The sequence below is a fragment of the Macrotis lagotis genome, chromosome 5 (assembly GCF_037893015.1).
Source record: "Macrotis lagotis isolate mMagLag1 chromosome 5, bilby.v1.9.chrom.fasta, whole genome shotgun sequence".
NCBI lineage: Eukaryota > Metazoa > Chordata > Mammalia > Peramelemorphia > Peramelidae > Macrotis > Macrotis lagotis.
This window is the reverse complement of record NC_133662.1, coordinates 81074425-81093690: the sequence shown is the minus strand read 5'-3', so window position 1 is coordinate 81093690 and position 19266 is coordinate 81074425. Positions and strand designations below refer to the sequence as shown.

The following is a 19266-nucleotide window of genomic DNA, read 5'->3' as shown; positions in this document are numbered from 1 at the left end:
CTAGTTGAATAAATAGAACATATATGCAAAGTAAATACAAGTAACATAGTGGCATATATCAGTAACACCTGGAATGAAGATTAAGAAAGACCTTCTGCAGAAGTGGCACTTGAGCTGAACCCTAGACTATGCCCAAAAGCATAGGGCATATGAAGGCAATAAGGCAATAAAGCTATGCAATACAATTTGATCTAGCAATAACATTGTTAGATCTCTATCTCAAAGAGATTTTTAAAAAGCAAAAGAATTTATTTTTTAAAATTTATTTATGGCTATGGGGTTAAGTGACTTACCCAAGGTCACACAGTTAAGCAATTATTAAGTGTCTGAACATAGGTCGTCCTTATTCCAGGGCCAGTGCTCTATCCACTGTACCACCTAACTGCCCCCAAAGAAATTATTTTTAGAAACATATTCATAGCAGTTCTTTTTGGTGGTTAAGAATTGCAAGTCAAGAGAATGCCCATCAATTGGAGAATATTCAAACCATTGTGGTATATGATTGTGATGAAATATTATTGTGCTGTAAGAAATGACAAGCAGAATGATTTGAGAAAAACCTGGAAAGACTTGCATAAATTGATGCAAAGTGAAATGAGCAGAATCAGGATAATGTTGTACAGAAACAACAATATTGTTTGATGATTAACTAATAATTCTTAGCATTACGATGATCCAAGAAAATCCCAAAGGACTCATGATAAAGCATACTGTAGCCAGAGAAGGAACTGATATTTTCTGAATACAGACTGAAACATGATATTTTCCACTTTTATTCTTTTTTTTTTTGGTTCCAGTTTTCTTTTACAAATTGACTAATATGGAACTGTTTTACATGTTTGTTCATGCATAACCTATACTGAATTACTTAAAGCTTCAAAGAGGGTTGAGGAGAGAGAGGGAGGAAAGGACAAAATTGAAACCCAAACTTAGGGAAAAGTCCAAATGTTAAAAAATTGTTTTAACATGTGAGAAAATAAAATATTATTTAAGAATAAGAAACTAGCCATTCTTAGAGAAGAAGCAAAGAATGAGGGTGGGATAGGAAAAGCAGCCCATGCAAAAAACAAAGAAAAGGAAGATGAAATTTTGAATATGGGGAATAGTAATTAGTCTAGTAGAGAATATCCTGCCAAAAGATTGGAAATAAAGGCCAGAGACAAATATGAAGATCTTTAAATGTAAGCAGAACAGCCTGTGTTTTGTCCCAGAGGCAATAGGGACCTACCAGAGCTTCACAGAGGAATAATAGGATTAGAGGCCATTGGAAATATATTAAGACCTTACTACATTCCAGTCACTTGGCTAGATGCTGAGAAAATAAAGAGAAATAAATACATAAAAACAATAATCCCGGCCCTCAAGGTGCTTACATTCTACACTGGAGAAATAGCATATGCACAGATATTAATATAAATTATAGATACTATAAATTTATAAAGTAACTTGTTTTGGAGGAAAGAGAAAGTTACCTCATAGGTTACCTATCTTTGCTCAGTACCTGTATCTTTTATTATTCTGATACAACCCAGTTATATCCTTTATAGCATATTTGAAGATAGAGTCCCTTTATTATCTTCCATACTTCTTGCATCTGTTTACCATTAGACAGTTGTTCCACTTCTAATCATTATAGCTACATTACTTCCTATTTCTTTCCTGGAAATAGGAGGTTGTTCTAATAGGTAAGTGATTTTCATGGAAATATTTGAAAAGGCTTCCCTTTCTTTCCACTCTGCTTCCTTAGATAAAATTCAAAGTCTTTCTTTCACAGGGACACCTTTAAATTCATTTCTGAATAAATCCTGTCAGCTCATGTACTGACTTGAAGGAATCAAAGACTAGGAGGCTTTTTTGTCTTCCTTTCAAGGTCCCGGAGTGCTTCAATGGTGGTAACTATTAGCTGAACCCCTTGGTGTTGAGAAAGAATCTAAAACTTGACTGACATTTGCAAAAAATACTGAAGAAATCCTCAAATTATGTCTTAGAACAAAATGAAATTACAGAGTTTCTTTTAAAAAAAATAGCAATGGTATTGTCTGAACAATATTAGTTTTATTTTCTACTAGAGCAAATCAGAGGAAAAAGATTCTTAGTTAGCAACTTAAACAACACTTAGTAGTTGCCTCATGGAAAATATTTTCAATTATATGGAACCCCACTTATCCCACCTCTAATTCTCATTACATTTTTCTTTCTTTTATTTTTGCAAGGCAAATGGGGCTAAGTGGCTTGCCCAAGGTCACACAGGTAATTAATTATTAAGTGTCTGAGGCCGGATTTGAACTCAGGTAATCCTGACTCCAGGGCTGGTGCTCTATCCACTGTGCCATCTAGTCATCCCCCATTCCATTTTTCTATTAGCCTTTCTGTCTAATAGCAATGCCTAAACATACCCTTCCAAAGCAAAAGTTTGAAAATGTGATGTAGTGCAAGTGTACAGGAATGGAGTCAGAAGGAAGTAAAGAAGGAAACTAGAATTTATTAAAGATCTACCATATGCTAGGCACTATGGTAAAGAATTTTGCAAATATTAGCAAAGATACAATGAGCTAATCCAGGGAGGTAGGTGCTCTTATTACTCAACCTCACAGTTGAGGAAATTGAGGCAGATAGAAGTTAAGTAATGTTCCAAAGTTATTAAGATTTTGAGGTGAGATTTGAACTTAGGTCTTCCTGACTCCAGGTCCCATGCCTATGCCACTTAGTTTTGAAAAAAGTCATCTTTCTGTATTTCAGTTTCCTCATCTATAAAATAAAGGAGGTAGTACAGTGAATTAGACGACCCTTCGGGTACATTAGAACTTTCTACAATAGATCAGGGACTATAATTCATGATAACAAAATATAACAATATATTATATAATAATATAATTTATACTAAAATAAATAATAAAGTTGGTTTAGACAAAGTCAAGACAATAGGAAACTTCTATGATTGATTAGAACCCAATGACATCAATATCATAAAATCTACAGAGGGATTTTACTTTTCTTGTTTTTCTGAAACTGTGGTCAAAACTAAGAAATTGACTCTAGAATCCAAAGAAACTACTTCAGGATTTATCACTACTTCTGAGTGTGTGTGTGTGTGTGGGGGGGTGTGGGTGGAATCTGAAGTTGATAAGAGATTACATTGTACATGAGTATCTGATATGCCAGTGGGCAGCTTGGTGGTAGAGTGGATAAATTGGGCTTGGAGGCATTTATGATGATTCTTTCTGAGTTCAAATGTGGTCTCGGACATATATTAATTGTGTGACCTTGGGCAATTTTCTTAAAACTGTTTGCCTTAGTTTTTCATCTGTAAAATGATCTGGAGAAGGAAATGGTAAGCCTTTGCAGTGTCTTTACCAAGAAAATCCCAAATAGGATCATGAAGAGCTGGACTAGAATGAAAAATGACCATTTTGACCAGAATGTTCACTAGTTTGGGGCAACTAGTTCAAATCTGACCTTCAGACACTTACTAGTTACATGACCTTGGGCAAGTCATTTAAGACTCTTTGCCTTAGTTTCCTCATTTGCAAAATGACCTGGAGAAGGAATTGGCAAATCACTACAATATCTTTGCCAAGAAAATCTCAAATGGCATTATCAAGAGTAGTACATGAGTGAAATGACTAAACAACACAATATCTAATATGATATTATAATAGTCTAGTGGTATTGAGTTTTTAAATTTAATTCTAACGACATTCCAGTTGATGTGCATATATGGTTAAAGCATTGTGATGTCCCATCATTTCATATTTTCATATTTGTGCAGTCTACCTAGCATATTCCTTCTTGACTGCTCTTTTTTCCTTCTTAGGAACGTTCACTTTAAAAATTTCATCACAAGACTACCAGAGTCCATATGACAAAAGATCATACAAATCGGACTAGACATTAATTTCTTACCAATCTTAAATCTGAACACCTTCACCATGTGTTACAAAACTCTTCATCCTAGGAGATTACTTTAGCCCTGGAATTCATACTTTGGAAATAAATATCCACTGTTGATTTGATTTCTCTCTCTGATTGTATGACTTTTCCTAGTTTTTAAGGTGGACACCCAGACTAGCTACCTTTTAATTTCTCACCAGGCTGAATTCTGAACTCAACTATCATACCCTCACATTGGGTAGCTTTTGTTCCCTTTTATGTATTGTCTTCCACCATTAGAAAAGAAGACTTTTGATACCAGGGATTGGTTTTTTGGTTTGTATTTGAATTCCTATGCTTAGCTCATTGACTGGCATATAGTAAGCACCTAATAAATTTTTTTGTTGTCCAGTGAATTTGTAGATCAAAAATAATGGATAACCCAGGGAAGTCTATGGGCTTCAATATATGGAAGGATGATGGATTTGTCCTTCATCATGATTAATTGAAGTATTGTTGCTCTGTTTATGCTAAGGGTATATTAGATTTTCAGCACAATTATAGATGTTCTACAATCTTGGACTTTCTGGCACTCTCTCTTTAAATTCCCTTTAGAAAAATACTTCTCCCCACCAAAATGGCAATTAGGTGGTACAATGGATAGAGTATTGGCCCTGGAGTCAGGAGGACCTGAGTTCAAATATGGCCTCACACATTTGACACTTACTAGATGTGTGACCTTGGGCAAGTTTTTTAACCTTGATTTTTTTCCACCAAAAAAAAGAATAAAAAAATACTTCTATTTATGAAAACAATAAATGCATTCTATCTGCAAATTAATGGTATACCTACCAAAGGGGCAGACTGAAATACTTGCACCAGGGAAAGTTGCTACCAACCCTTCTGAGATTAATCAAAATTTCTTAGTTGTTATTGTTGTTACACTGTTTATTTGTTTTCAGTTGTATCAAATTGTTCATGGTCCTATTTGTTGTTTTTGTAGTAAAGATACTGAACTGGTTTGCCAGTTCCTTCTCTAGCTCATTTTACAGAAGAAACAGGGTTAAGTGACCTTACCTAAGGGCACAGAGCCAATAACTGTCTGAAGTGGGATTTAAACTCAAACATCCTGACTCCAGGCCCAGAGTTTACCTCTTATAATAGTTAATCACAGCAAATACTAGGAGCTCTCAATTCTCTGCTTCCTCTCTCAAGTCTCAGTTACTTCCTGTCCTCGTCTATTCATTTGGTAGCTCTTATGCTCACAACCTGTGTGAAGGACAGATACTGATGTATGGAAAAGTTATGGCCAACTTCTTCACCAGGAGACATTAGGGTCATTTTTCTTTCTTAGAGTTGTTTCCACTTTCCTGAGCCTTAGGAGTATAAGATTATAGATTTAGAGTTAGAAAAGCCTTCAAAGGTCTTTATTGATCTACTGTGGTTTACAGAGCCCTCAGTTAAACAAGAAATATCTTCCCACATCCTCTAGAACTTCATCTGCATCATCAAGAAGCAGATCACAGACAGAGCTGTAACTGGAAGTTTTGGCAACTAGGACAAGAAGAATAAAATCTGTTTCTGTACCAATATACATCAAAATATTTATAGTAGCATTTTTTGTGATAGCAAAAATGAAGGAGATTGGTTGGAGAATCTAAAACAAATTGTGGTAAATGTATTAATAGAATGTTACTGAGCTCTAAGTAAAGAGGAATCTGATAAGTACAGAGAATCATGGAAAGATCTACAAGAAATTGTGCAAAATAAAATGATTGTTGTTCATCCTTTATTTATGGAGCAGACCAATGATATCACGTGACTTGCAAGTGAACTGGATTTAAGTGAGGCAGAATTGCACAATGTCATCAGGTTATATTCTTTCTTAGCATCATCAAAGATGAGAGGCAAGACAAAAGTCGGGGTGTCTGGTTATGGCCCAGAGTTCTGTGGATGACCTTGGTGTCATCAATGTCTGACCAAATTCTAATTGCTCCATAGAAAGTGCCTCAGCTGCTTTTGTGGGGAGGCCATAAGAATAAATTGTTCTCATCTGCTCATTCTGCCAGGGGAGGTCTTCACATGCTGGGGTAGAGATCTACCTAATAGGTTTGAGGTTTATCAGTTAGCTTCAGCCTGGTTTAACCTACTTACCAAGATGGTTTTACCACAGTGTGGAGTATGAAACGACAGAGGCAGAAACACAACACAATCACTACAATACTGTAAGCGGAAACCTCAATAACAAATACAGGATGATATAAAATTATAAAGACGTATGACTTGAAAGAAGAGTTATGAGAAGATGTATTTACTCCTTTGCATAGATAGGAGGTCCACAAAATGTTAAATGAATAAATGTTCAGGTTTCTCAGTGTATTGTTCAGTTATACTACTTTTTCTATTGTTTTTTTCCCCCTTTAAAGCTATTGTTTATTATATGGAGATTTTCTGGGAGGAAGAGGAAGAAATTCTGGGAAATATATGATTTAAGAAACCCCCCAAATATCAACATTATATAAAATGTGCTCATGACAAACAATGAAATATATCCTGAAATCAACTTTAAAAAAATTCAGTTGAATTTGAGACTAGGAAAAATCTAAGGAACATAAAGAGGATTGTGCTGGGTAGTTGCTCTTCTTGGGAGATGGAAGTGGGACAGGGCCAAGTTAGGGGAGGAACTCAACCAGAGTTGAGTCTATAATAGTTCCAAGGATGGCGAAGATGATCTAGGCACAGTGGGAAAGAAGGAGAGAATTGCAGATGTTCTGGTAACACTTCATTGTATTGGGTGTGGAAAATAGAGTTTCTGGAGAAGACTAGTTTTAATATCTCAAGTTGAGACACTTTCTTCTGAAACTGTAGAAATACTTGGATCATTTAAAATGGTAGAGGGAATAGGTATTATTGAAGACTTTTCAGATTTTGTAAACTAGAAGAAATTTTCAGTGGATTTGTTTGAAGAGTTGGAAGTTGATGAACTATATAAGGCAGAGGATATATTGTCATTTTGAATAACAATCTTTGCCAGAGAACTTCAGTCATTTGGTTAGGGTGGGATGCCATTTGGTAGCTTTCAACTTTAATAAACCCTTATTATCTAAATGCTATCCCACAACCAGTCCTTTTTTTAATGTTGAAACAGGCTGTGTATAGAGAACTCTAGTGGCTGTTAGTTTATCTGGGAAATTGAGCTGATGTGCAGAGTGAATGGGTGAATAAACTACATATTCCATGAAGAACATTTCCATAAATCCCTATTGCTCAGTCCCATTTGGGGTTTATGGACATGCCCTTCACAGAATAAAAGGTTAACCATTCACCCAGTAACTGTAAGCACCAGCCTCCCAAGTCTGCTTAGAGCTCAGGCCATTGTTGGGAGGCCTAGTAACCTTCCTGTCAGATAGCCAGCTCTATTTGTTATCCTGGCATAACATGCTGCATTTTATGAACTGTAAAATGGCTCCAATCCATGTCCCATTTTACTCATTCATCTTCCATTCCTGCTGTGTTGTTCAAGACAGATGGCTCAAATATGCCAACTATGTAATTTTTATTGTACAGGACTTTGATCTTGTAGAATAATAACAAGGTTACTTTTTGGGTTCATGATTGCTGATAAGCTCTTCACACACTCCACAAATATTTCCTGGTCTACTATTCTATACAGTTCACTACAACAGAACCTATCCATAGCAATAGCAGATTAGAAATGAATTCCCCAAGTCCTAGATAAATGAGTATTATTGTAGAATAATATTAATGTTGCAATTTCAAAGTGGAAGTTGGTAGAAATGTAGAAATAAAGGCATCAAAGTGAATATTTAACTAGAACATCCCAAATAAAATCTTGTAAACATAAGTTTCATATACATTAAAGATTTTAAGGAACTGAAGTCTATGTTTTGCTGAGAGTTGTGAAAATGTAATACCTAGAGCAATTATTGATGTAATTGAAAAAAAAATGTAACACCACTTCTTTGTCATGCCCTTTGAATCGAATTGTATCTTTTATTTTAAGAGTAGATATAAGATTGTGAAGAGAGGAAAAATGAAAAGTATATATTTTTATAAATACAATATGCTAATGTTACCCTTCTGTTAAAAAATTTCATTGGTTATTGTACAACAAGTAAAGTTAAAATGTTCTACCTTATATTCACATTTTTCCATTAAGTGCCATTCTACCTTTTCTGCTTCATCTCATTAGTTCTAAATAGCCTGCCCTCTGCACTTAAAAACATACCTACCACTCTCAAACCTTCATTATAGTTCTCACATTTATCCTATCTTATTCTTCCTGTAGTAAGTCAATCAATAATTAAGCATTTAAGTCCTCACTATGTTCTGCCCACTCTTCTAAGGAATGGGGATGAAAAGGTAAAAAACTGTTCTCAAAGAACACACAATCTAATGCAAGCAACTATGTATAAGGAATACATAAATAGGATATGTTGAAGAGACCCTCATGGGGAAGGCAACAGTATTAAGGGGGATCGATCAGGAAAGGCTTCCTGGAAAAGGTGGGACTTGGAGGAAGTCAGGGCAATCAACTGGGAGACTATTTAAAGAATGTGAGAAAGCCAGTAAAAATGTATAGAGTTGGGTGATGAATATATATATATATATATATATATATATATATATATATATATGTATATTATCTATAAACAAATATGCATATTTAGAATCTGTGTGACTGTGTGACTTTATTAGATATATGAACAATATGCATATACCACATATACACATTATACACATATTGAATATTATTTTTATGTTGAGAGATGGATTTGTTATATATGAAATATATATTATTGGCAATATATATCCAATTCCCAGCATGTTATATACATGGAATTTATATTCTTATTAACAACATATTATACATATGTCCATCTCTCAGCTTACAGATGCATGTATGTGTATATATTATATGTATATAATACAAAAATATTCCTTATATATGTATGTGTGTATTATATATAATCTCCCAACTCCATGCATTTTCATTTTTTCATATAATATGTTCATTATATATACATATATAATATAAACACCCATGTAGATGCATATACACATAGATTTATCATGGAAATTGATAAGATCATCAAGTATCATTGTATAGAGAAGAAAGGATTCTTGCTAATCCTTTAGATCTCCTATCCACTGCTATGTTCTCCAGGAAGTCTTCTCATTTCTTTGAAGTGAATAATAATTATTTTCAATGATATGATATTGTAATCCTCTCGTGATATGATGTGTAAAGTGTGGCTCATTGTATTGTTATCACCTCCTCCTTCTAGACTACGAGTTCCATGAACTCAAGATGTATGTTTTATCCAAATTATGAATGTCCTCCAATGTTTATAACAAGACCTGATGGACGAAAGGAGTCAATACCTGTTTTTTGAACTGAGTAAATTGCCATGTTGATACTTAAAGTTAAGACAAATTTGGCTTTACTTTGCCTTAATCCATTAAATATCTTTTCTTAGGGATTGGTTATTTTTTAAATAAGATCTTTGTGCTGTTTTCTGGAACTTTTTGGTATATAGGAAGTCATTAACAAATGCTTAAATCAATCCAGCAGTGCTGATGGAACTATTCTATTCTCCTCTTCCCCAGTCTAGACCTGACTTGATTTCATAAATTTTTATTCCAGATTTCAGTTTGAAGTAATTCATTTGATAGCAGCACAAACTTTTCAAAATCTACCTTTTCGCCTTGTATTATACTAGGACACACTTTCAAAGCCTGGGAAATTTTGAAATATTAATAACAGTTAATTAGTTTAAAATGTTTCATATCTCTAAAGACTCTTTTTTGTAAGATGTTGAGTTCCATATCTTCCTCTTTCCTTCTCTTTCCTCCCCTCTTCCCTTGACAGGGTTTCCACTGTTCCCCTTCTTCAGTCTACTGATATTAAACAAATTGATTCAAATAAAACATGTACCCCTGAAAGTAATCTGATATAGGTTATACATGTACAACTATGTTAAACATATTTTCATCTTAGTCATGTTGAAAATGAAGAATCAAAAAAAACATGTTGGGGAAAAATCGTAAATCATAAAACATTTTAAACATGGAAATAGTATGCTTTGGTGTGCATTCAGACTCCAAAGTTCTTTCTTTAGATGTGTATGGTGTTTTCCATTAGAAGTCCTTTAGAATTGTCTTCTCCAAGTATTTTCTTTAGAGGTCAAATGATGGATTAGTCATGCTATTATTTGATCAGCTTTCTATTGCTTCCACCTAAGCAAAGACAATTCTGAGTTAAAAAATGTTTTCTGTAATTGATGCTACCTGTGTGGATTGACAACCCCCTGCCCTTCACACTTTTCCAACCCTCTCGGAAATTTGTATTAATTGCCCTCTTGCCCAGCATGGCATCCCCTCATCTAGGAGGAAGGCAGAATTGAATCAGCTCAAAATACTGGGAATTCTCAGTTAATAAGTATATATATGCGTGATATAAGTAAGTGTAAGGGAAGTACTCCAGGTGATTACATGGACTATTTGTGCCTAAACTGAGGTAGACCATTCTAAGCTGTTATTGGTCTGATCAGCCACAGTTGAACACTGTAATTTGTCTCAAACATAGTAATGTCATTTTGGTCTACTTCAAGAAACATGACTTAATTGTTCTCCTACTATAAAGGAAGAAAAAAAGAAGGAAAGGAAAGAAGGAAAGAAGAAAGGAAGGAAGGAGAGAAGGAGGGAAAGAGGGACAAGATAAAGAAGGAAAGAAAAAAGAAAAGGAGGAAAATAGATGCACACATAATGGCTTTGTTTATTTTACAGCATTAGCTGTTGTCAAATTATTTCTAAGCTCATGTTTCACTTGTATAAGTTCTACTTCATTGCATGATGGAGGGTCATTAGAAATATCACTATTAATAGCATTATTTATAAAGTGTCTTTAATATTGTAAACTATAAATCTCAAGCTACCACACTTTGACTTTTAAAGTGCTTGCTCACACACCATATTAATCTTTATTACAACAATCCTCCTTTATCATGGCCAAAAGGCCATATTTTCTGTAACACTGTGATAATGAAGGCATGATGGTGAGAATATCCTGCTGTTAACCTGGCAATTTATCACCAGGAAAACCATTTTCCTCAATGATCAATTGTCAAGTTATTTTCTGGTGGTTGTGCATATATAAGAGGGTCTCCTCTCTTTTTCTCCTTCAATCTAGTGTTATTAAACAAATTGATTCAAATAGAATATATACCCCTGAAAACTCTTTCTCCCCCAAATTCTACCCCTCTAGAATGAAGATCTCAATTTTTGTTTTCCTGTTTGTTATAGAATCCAGAATGACACCATCCATCCATTGTCTGATTCCTTACCTATTTCTTCTTGTCATTTTTTGGGATCAAATTAATTCATTTAAAGGAGCATCATTAAGCATCTACTATGTGGTTAAAATATGCTGTGAACTGAGTATACAAATACAAAAACCAATATGTTTCCTCCATTTTACTAGTTCAGGAGGGAAGCAATGTATATATATAAGTAAATGTAATATATGAGTTGTGCTATGGACTGGACTTATTGTTTCTTAAACACAGAGGACTGTGAGGTGAGGAAATTCCCTCTACCAATGCAGATCAGTATCCTCTATGAATCTTGCAGTTTTTGAAAGTAGCTTAGGCACAGGGATCAAACTCATGGTTAGAGGGTGGCAAATTCTAGTAAAACTCAGGTTGAAGAATAATCGGGAAATGTTTAACAAAATAAATTAAAATATAGTATAACATAGATCATGTTAATCTGTGGTTTTCAAAGTGAATATGTGAAGGTATCCAATTCTATTTGAGTATACCACTGACTCAGAGCACTGAAAGATTAAAGGACTTGGCCAGAATCACACAGCCAGTATGTTATCAAAGGCAGAACTTGAATTCAAGTCTTCCTAGGCTGGCTCTTTATCAACTATGCCATGTTTTTTCTTTTTATATATTTTAAAAAGGAGTGTTAGGGTGGGTAGGTGGCACAGTGGATAAAGCACCAGCCCTGGAGTCAGGAGTACTTGAGTTCAAATCCAGTTTTAGACACTTGATAATTACCTAGCTGTGTGGCCTTGGGCAAGCCACTTAACCCCATTTGCCTTGCAAAAACCTTAAAAAAAATAAAAAAGGAGTGTTGGTGGTAGGGAAGAGAATAATTTCTTTTTATTTTAATTTCAATTTAATAAATTATTTTAATTATTATTAAATTAAACAACAAATAAATATATTATAAACAATCATTAGATATTTTATTAATTTAAAATATTTTATTAATAAATTAATTTAATAAAACTGATATTTTATGCATAATGGTTGGCACTAATGTATAGAGGCACACTGATTCACTAACATCCTTCAAAGAGTCAAGGCAATATTTCTTAATTCCTCCATACATAATGCAAGTATGATTCAGGTTTAAAATTCCACAAGATGGCAGGGTTTCTGGACATTGCCCTCATGAAGCTGGACATGGTGGAACTGTCATAAACAGTGACAATTTCCTTGTATAGGTGATGGCCTGTTTCGAAGCACTGAGTATAGAATTCTGTTTTCATATAGCATTTTTGGCATATTCTTCATTGTCAGACACTTATTTTCCTCGTTTTCTCTGTTCCCTCAAATCAGAAAGGTTAGAGAAGGGGGAAAAAAGCGGCAGTTTTGTAGATGCTATTTGGGAAATGGAATGGCCCTCTGTAACCCTCAGGCTGAAATTTAAGAGTTCTCTGCTGCTTGTGGCTGCTGCTTCATTCCCATTCCCATGGAAACAGGCCCTAGGAATGATTCTGCCATTATTATTTTTAAGCACTTTACCCTGATCCTGGGGATCTGGTGTTGTGTCCAAGGGAGTCAGAAAAGGATTGAGTATCAGTCTGATTTGAAAGCTGATGAATATTGGAAATGCTCAGCTAATAAATAGAATAACCACTTTATATGATGACTTTAAATGTCCTGGACCGTAATGACTTAAAAGCAAATGCTAGACTGGATAACTCTCCTCATATATCATGCCAGTGGTGAATGTCATCATTTCTTTTACTCACACTCACAAGAAAATAATCCAAAGGATCTAAAAGCCGATAATTTTCTATTTCAGGTCAGTTACTAGAAGCTGAAATCTAAAAGTTTCTAAAAGTGTTTATTCACTTTTAGATTAAAAATCTTTATTGATGAAAAAGACCTGGATTCAAATACTATATTCCACATAGCACTTGTGTGACCTTGGGCAGTTCTCAACATCTCAGGGTTTTTGTTCCTCCTCTGTCAATATTAGGGCTAAATTAATTGACCTCCAGGTCAGTTTCAACTCTATGTCGTTCTAGGCAGCCCATCTCTACAAGTGACCTTTGCTCTTTAGTTTGAATATTATGAGGAAAGAAAGTGCTTACCTTTTGATCTAAGAAGAATATTCTTCTGGGAGTTCTTTCCAGCAGGGTAAATCACAACCCATCTTGGCTGTCATCCAGGGCATCTCTTGACCATGTCTTTCCATAGGTTTGTTCAAGGAGGTCCATCTATTGTGCTAATGTCCTATCTTGCTTTTCCCTAAGACAACAAAGATACTAGTGAAGGACTCAGGCTCCATACTTCTTATTCTTCAGCCTTGCTACTTGGCTAGACCATCTTATTTCCTTGTCATAAACTTACATGATAACATCTTTTGGTCTAATTCTTCCTTTAAGTTCCCTTTTATATGTATAGTTTACTTGTGCCTGGTAAGGACCTCTCATTTGTGCACTGTGATAATCATGAATGAAAGGAATGAATGAATGAGTGAATGAAAAAGTACTTTGTTAAGTGGTGAACTAATTTCTAATTCTTCAGCATTTGCTGTGTTCTTCATCTACCAGCTGTATATGGAAACACTAGTAGAATATTAATTTTAATAAAAATATGAACTTTTGCATCTGAGGGAAATTTGAGATTATTTAGAAAAACTAAAATTTTCTGAAGGTAATATAGGAGTAGGTAAGTATAACAACAACAATAAGCATCATAATAATACCTCCAATTATTGTTCTTCATCCTTTTTGAAGAGAACCAGTGACATCACAAACTGATATCTTGCTTTGTGAATAAATGAGAGGCAGAGTTGCATAAAGCCATCAGTCTCATTCTTTCTTCCAGATTCATTGAAACCCAGTTGCAAGACAAAGAGTCAAGATAATTGTAGATGACCTTGGCATCTTTAATCTTTGACCAAGCTTTAAGTGCTCCACAGCATCTGCTTCGACTGCCTCCATGAGGCTGTTGTAACAAGTTGTTTTCAATCTCCTATTTCAATGGGAGAAGCCTCCACATGACTGGGGAAGACTTCCTCTTAAGTCACCAACAGGTTTAAGGCCTATTGATTTTTATCTGGCTTGGCCCATCTGCCAAGACAGTTTTACCAACTTGTGACTGCTACACGTGCTATAGTTTTTTGGAATCACAAGTGAGTTAGTGGACCCCAAAGGTAGATGAGCAGTTTTTAATGGACTCAGCAAGCCCTCACACAAGAGATGCTAGTTCTCCCTGAATACCTCCAAGATCAAAATATCATTCATGTCATGAAGGGGGTCAACAGCCCTGACTACACTATAGTAAATAGGTAGGTTCAGAAGGAATCTTGACATGCTGGCAAAGTGGACTCTGGTGATGGTACTATTTGGGTCAGTATCCTGGTTTGTGGTGATAAAACTATTCCTATGAATCTAATAGAAAGAGTCATGGGATTGTTGGCTGGTTTTACTGGAAACTAATAATAGTCAGGTTGATCTGAAGGATAATGGAACAAGTGATTCTCCTTTGTGTTTTGGTATCATAAGAAGGCAAGATACATTGGAACAAATCAGAAATATGAATACTCCATCTATTGAAAATTTAATGTAGATGATGCTGATCTCCAAAGTGTATAAATCATGTTTCCTTCCAAAGGTTAATTCTTCTACATGTACAAGTTAACCCATGTTATTCCATCTTCTTCAACAGATTGTTCCCTCTAACATCTCTACTCCCTCATTACTCTTCAATTATTCTTGTCTACTGGTTGCTTCTCTTCTGCCTACAAATACATCCTCTTTTTAATACTCAAAAAAACATGATTTGATCTATCCATCCCTGCTGTCTATAGTCCTATACTTCTACTCTACCATGTGCCTTACCTCCTTGTGATTGCCATCCACTTTCCTTTCCTCTTGCTCTTTTCTAAACTCCCTACAGTCTTATTTCCACACTTAACATTCAACTAACATGGCTATCTCCAAGGTTACAAATAATCTCTCTTTTTTTCAAACCTCATTTTTATTGGCCAATCTGTAGCCTTTGTCACTGTCATGAATCTTTTCTCCTTGATACACTCTCCTCTTTAGATTTCCATACTACTATTCTAAGCTTGTTTTCTTTCTGCCTGAAGATGGTAAGTTCTTCATCTAGGTCATGTATACTAACTGAAGGTATTCTCCAAGTCTCACTGTGGGAGTATTCTTCTTTCTACTATCTCAGTTGATGACCTCATCAGCTCCCATGGATTCAATTGTCATTTATAGAGACAGACTTTTAGATATATTTATCTAGCCCTACTTCTTTCCTGAGTTCTAAGCCTTGCATCACTACCTATTAGAATTTTGAATTGCATGTCCCATAAACATTTTAAATACTGTTAAAATTGAATTTATCATCTTCCCTTCCCAAACTTCCCCTTTTCTGAACTTTGCTGTCTCTGTCGAGGATACCATTATCTTCCAGACTTACAACCCAGGTGTCATCTTTGATTCCTCACTCTCTCTCATCCCTTCCTTCACTCCTGACATACTAATGAGTTGATAAGTCCTTTTGATTCTACCTTCATAATATCTCTCATGTATGATTCTTTCCTCTGACCTTGCCATCACTCTGTTGCAGACCTTCATCACCTCATTCCCGGACTATTTCAATAGACTACTGGTTGGTCTGGCCTTCTTCTTGCAACACAATTACCTGCTGTCAGAAATTCGTGGTAATTACAAAGAACTGGGAATATTTGACATATGTTAGTAGGCATCATGGAGGTGGTATCGAAAAATTGAGGTGCAAAGATGAATATTCAGATTATTAGGAGGAAAGGGTAAGTGTCTGTAGTCATACATTGGGGGTGAGTGATTTTTGAGATGAAACTTTTCCTTCTTATGATAGTAAGAAGTCGATTTAAAATAGACAAATCCTATACAGTTATCTGATCTGGCCACTTCTCCCTGCTTTTGTTCCAGATTTTCAATCATAAAAATTGGAGAGTTCTAAACTCCATCATGGATCTATTTGAATATTAGTCTGGCTATTTGAGTTTATTTATAGGGATCAGTTATCTATCTATCTATCTGTCTATCTATCTATCATCTATCTATCTATCTATCTATCTATCTATCTATCTATCTATCTATGTGTGTATTTCTGGGAGAACAGAGATCCATTGAACTTGGTCTATTTGTGGACAGTGAGAGAGACTTCCACCATCAACTTGAGCTAGATAGATTGTGAAGGGAAATAGCCATTAATGAAACTGGGCTTCAGGCTAATCCAAGTGTAGATCTGAGTTGTTCTTATCATTTGAGGAAGACTTGGAGACTCTCAAATGAGTGCTGTGTCCTTTTCCCTTAAGGTCCTACTTCCTGATAGATTGATTTTATTGTAGTTGTTGTACAGTCTGTCTGACTCACCTGACCCCATTTGGATTTTTCTTGGTAAACATACTGGAGTGGTTTGCCATTTCTTTCTCTAGTTCATTTTTTTTGAGGGGTGAGGAGGCAATCGGTATTAAATGACTTGGCCAGAGTCATACAGAGTGCCTGAGGCCAGAATTGAGCTCATCTTCCTAATTCTAAGCCCAGCACTCTAGCCACTATACCACCTAGCTGCCCAATAGATTGATTATATCTAGCTAAGGATTCTAAGTTTCTTCTATTATTTGTTTCTCCCGCCTCTTCTTCACTTCCTGTAATTAGTCAAATTTCTATCTGCTGCCTTTAGGACAACTTACTTCTACACCTTCCTCATTTTCCAATTTCCCCATCCCCAAAGTTTGCCTAGTCCCTATAATATATATATATATATATATATATATATATATATATATATATATATATATATATATGTGTGTGTGTGTGTGTGTGTGTGTGTGTGTGTGTGTGTGTACATATATATATATATACACATATATTTCTATATCTAGAAAATATAGATATATCTGGATATTTCTTTTTTACCCAGATTTAAGGGAGAAAACATTTTTAGATGAATATACTGTAAAATCTCTTTAGACCTCTGTTCAAGAATATAGAGGAAAGAATACCAAGGGACCTGGGTTCATATCCCATGTTTGATACTTACTACTTGTGTGACTTCCCTAGTCCCAGTTCCCTTTTCTATAAAATAATGGAGTTGTACTGAATGACTTTTGAAGTCCTTCCAACTCTAGATTTATGATTCTAAAAGGTAATACTCTATTTAGTTCTATAAGACAAATCAACAGAATTGAAATGTAGGCCATCCCTTTTTTACCATGGAATAACAACACACATATCCTCTTAGTCAAATTTAAAGTGTTTACCTTCTCTCATGATGTCCAGGGAGAAACTGGTGGCGTGTGTTCAAGCTGAGCCCAGTAAAGCAGACAAAAGAACCGCCTGCAAGTTTGAATGCCAAGAAATCAGCTTGGCCAAAAGAGCTGATGGAAATGGAACTTTCTCCCAAGGAGAAAGGAAGGAGAGAGAGTTTTCAAAATAATATAATCAGCACTTGTCCTAGAGAGACATAGAAAAAGGTACAAATGACCCCATTAACTAGTTGGTTCTTTTTTAATCTGGAGTGTTCCAAAAATATGATATACTTCCTTTCACTTAAATTTACACATGCTATCCCAAATGCCTCAGGTTTGGGGAGTTATTTATTAAGAATTTCTGATGTGGCAATAATTTCTAGTCTACTGACAACTGTACTACCCCTAAAATCATACTTTATAGCTAGTCACTAACTCTGTTTATGAGTCTAGTGACCTACACAGTATTATCAATAAGATACAACATCCAAAGTCCCAATTCTGGCTTGCAATCAACAGTATATCAATGTCCTGGTTTTCTTATAAAGGTTATAGTTTATTTCATTATTTTAATTTATTATTTTTAATTTTAATTTATTTTAATTTTAATTGAAATAGGCTAACATAACACTGAGATTTATGGATTATAAGATTTTGGAAACATTTTCCATTGTGATTTCCAGGATAATCTGAGAGACTACCATGGATCTATAGTTGTACTTGTGACAGCTGAGCACAGAAAACATTTTTAGATGAATATACTGTAAAATCTCTTTAGACCTCTGTTTAAGAACCTTGTTTGAAATTGTGTCCACAATTTTATGCTCTGCAAAATTCACAGGCTGGTCTGAATCAGGATCTTTGGAAACAAAAAAAGTCACTCATTTCTTTTCATCTAAATATTTTTGGTATTGTTTCAGTCCTGTCTGATTCTTCAAGACCCCATTTGGTGTTCTCTTGGCAAAGGAAGTGGATTGTTTTGCCATGTCCTTTTGTAGCTCATTTGACAGATGAGAAAACTGAGGTCAATTGAATTAAATGACTTGCTGAGGTTCACATAGCTAGTAACAGTCTGAGGCCACATTTGAACTCAGATCTTCCTGATTCCAAGTCCAATATTCTATCTACCCTACCACATAACTAGTCCTTAATATAGGGTTTATTAATAATAGTTAAATATGTGGTTTAGTAATAGCATACAGACCAAGGTGGAAGACTTATGCCTTATAAGAATATGAGTAATTAAATTGCTACACTGATTTTATGGATCTTAGTCTTGTTTTGGTACAGAGAAATGTAGTCTGCATTTCTTAATCACACAGTCTCGAAGTCCAACCTTCTCTAGGATCACAGTCTGATTCTGTGTGACCTGAGATGGCCCAGGACTAGCATTATGTTATACTCAGGGAGAAGAGTACATCACAGGACCCATAAAATCCCAACATCATATACATAATAGAACTCGATGGAGACAATCCTTCCCCTTCTTCCACCTTGTTTAGATGAGTAAAGATTGAATGACTGGTGCTAAATTTGGGTCATTTTTCACTTTCCGTTGAATTAGTCAGATAAGTCAGATAACTTGGATTCAATTTAGCTACTTGTCACTCATAGGATATTAGGCAAGTCATTTAACTCCCTCCACCCTCTACCCCCTCCTCCTCAGTTTCCTAAACTGCCGGCCAAGGAGGAGGGACCAAGGCCTCATTGGGACAACTTCCAAGGACTAATCACATAGCCCTCTAGAAGATGAATTTTGCTACTGTGGTAAAGACATCTGGTAGGACTTGGGACTAGATGGCATGAGATTTTGTATCC

At 35.2% G+C, this 19266-nt stretch overlaps 1 long non-coding RNA gene across 3 annotated transcripts in view; it reads left to right on the top strand.

The window, feature by feature from the left end:
* Nucleotides 1-19266, top strand: part of LOC141489783 (uncharacterized) — a 93198-nt gene that overhangs the window by 33271 nt on the left and 40661 nt on the right. For 2 of the 3 annotated variants that reach the window (XR_012468985.1, XR_012468987.1), the window contains exons 1-2: nt 15796-15981; nt 17480-17673. This is a non-coding gene — a long non-coding RNA (uncharacterized LOC141489783). Of the gene's footprint in view, nt 1-15795; nt 15982-17479; nt 17674-19266 lie in introns of those variants that run through there. The other variant, XR_012468986.1, reaches the window with a different exon arrangement.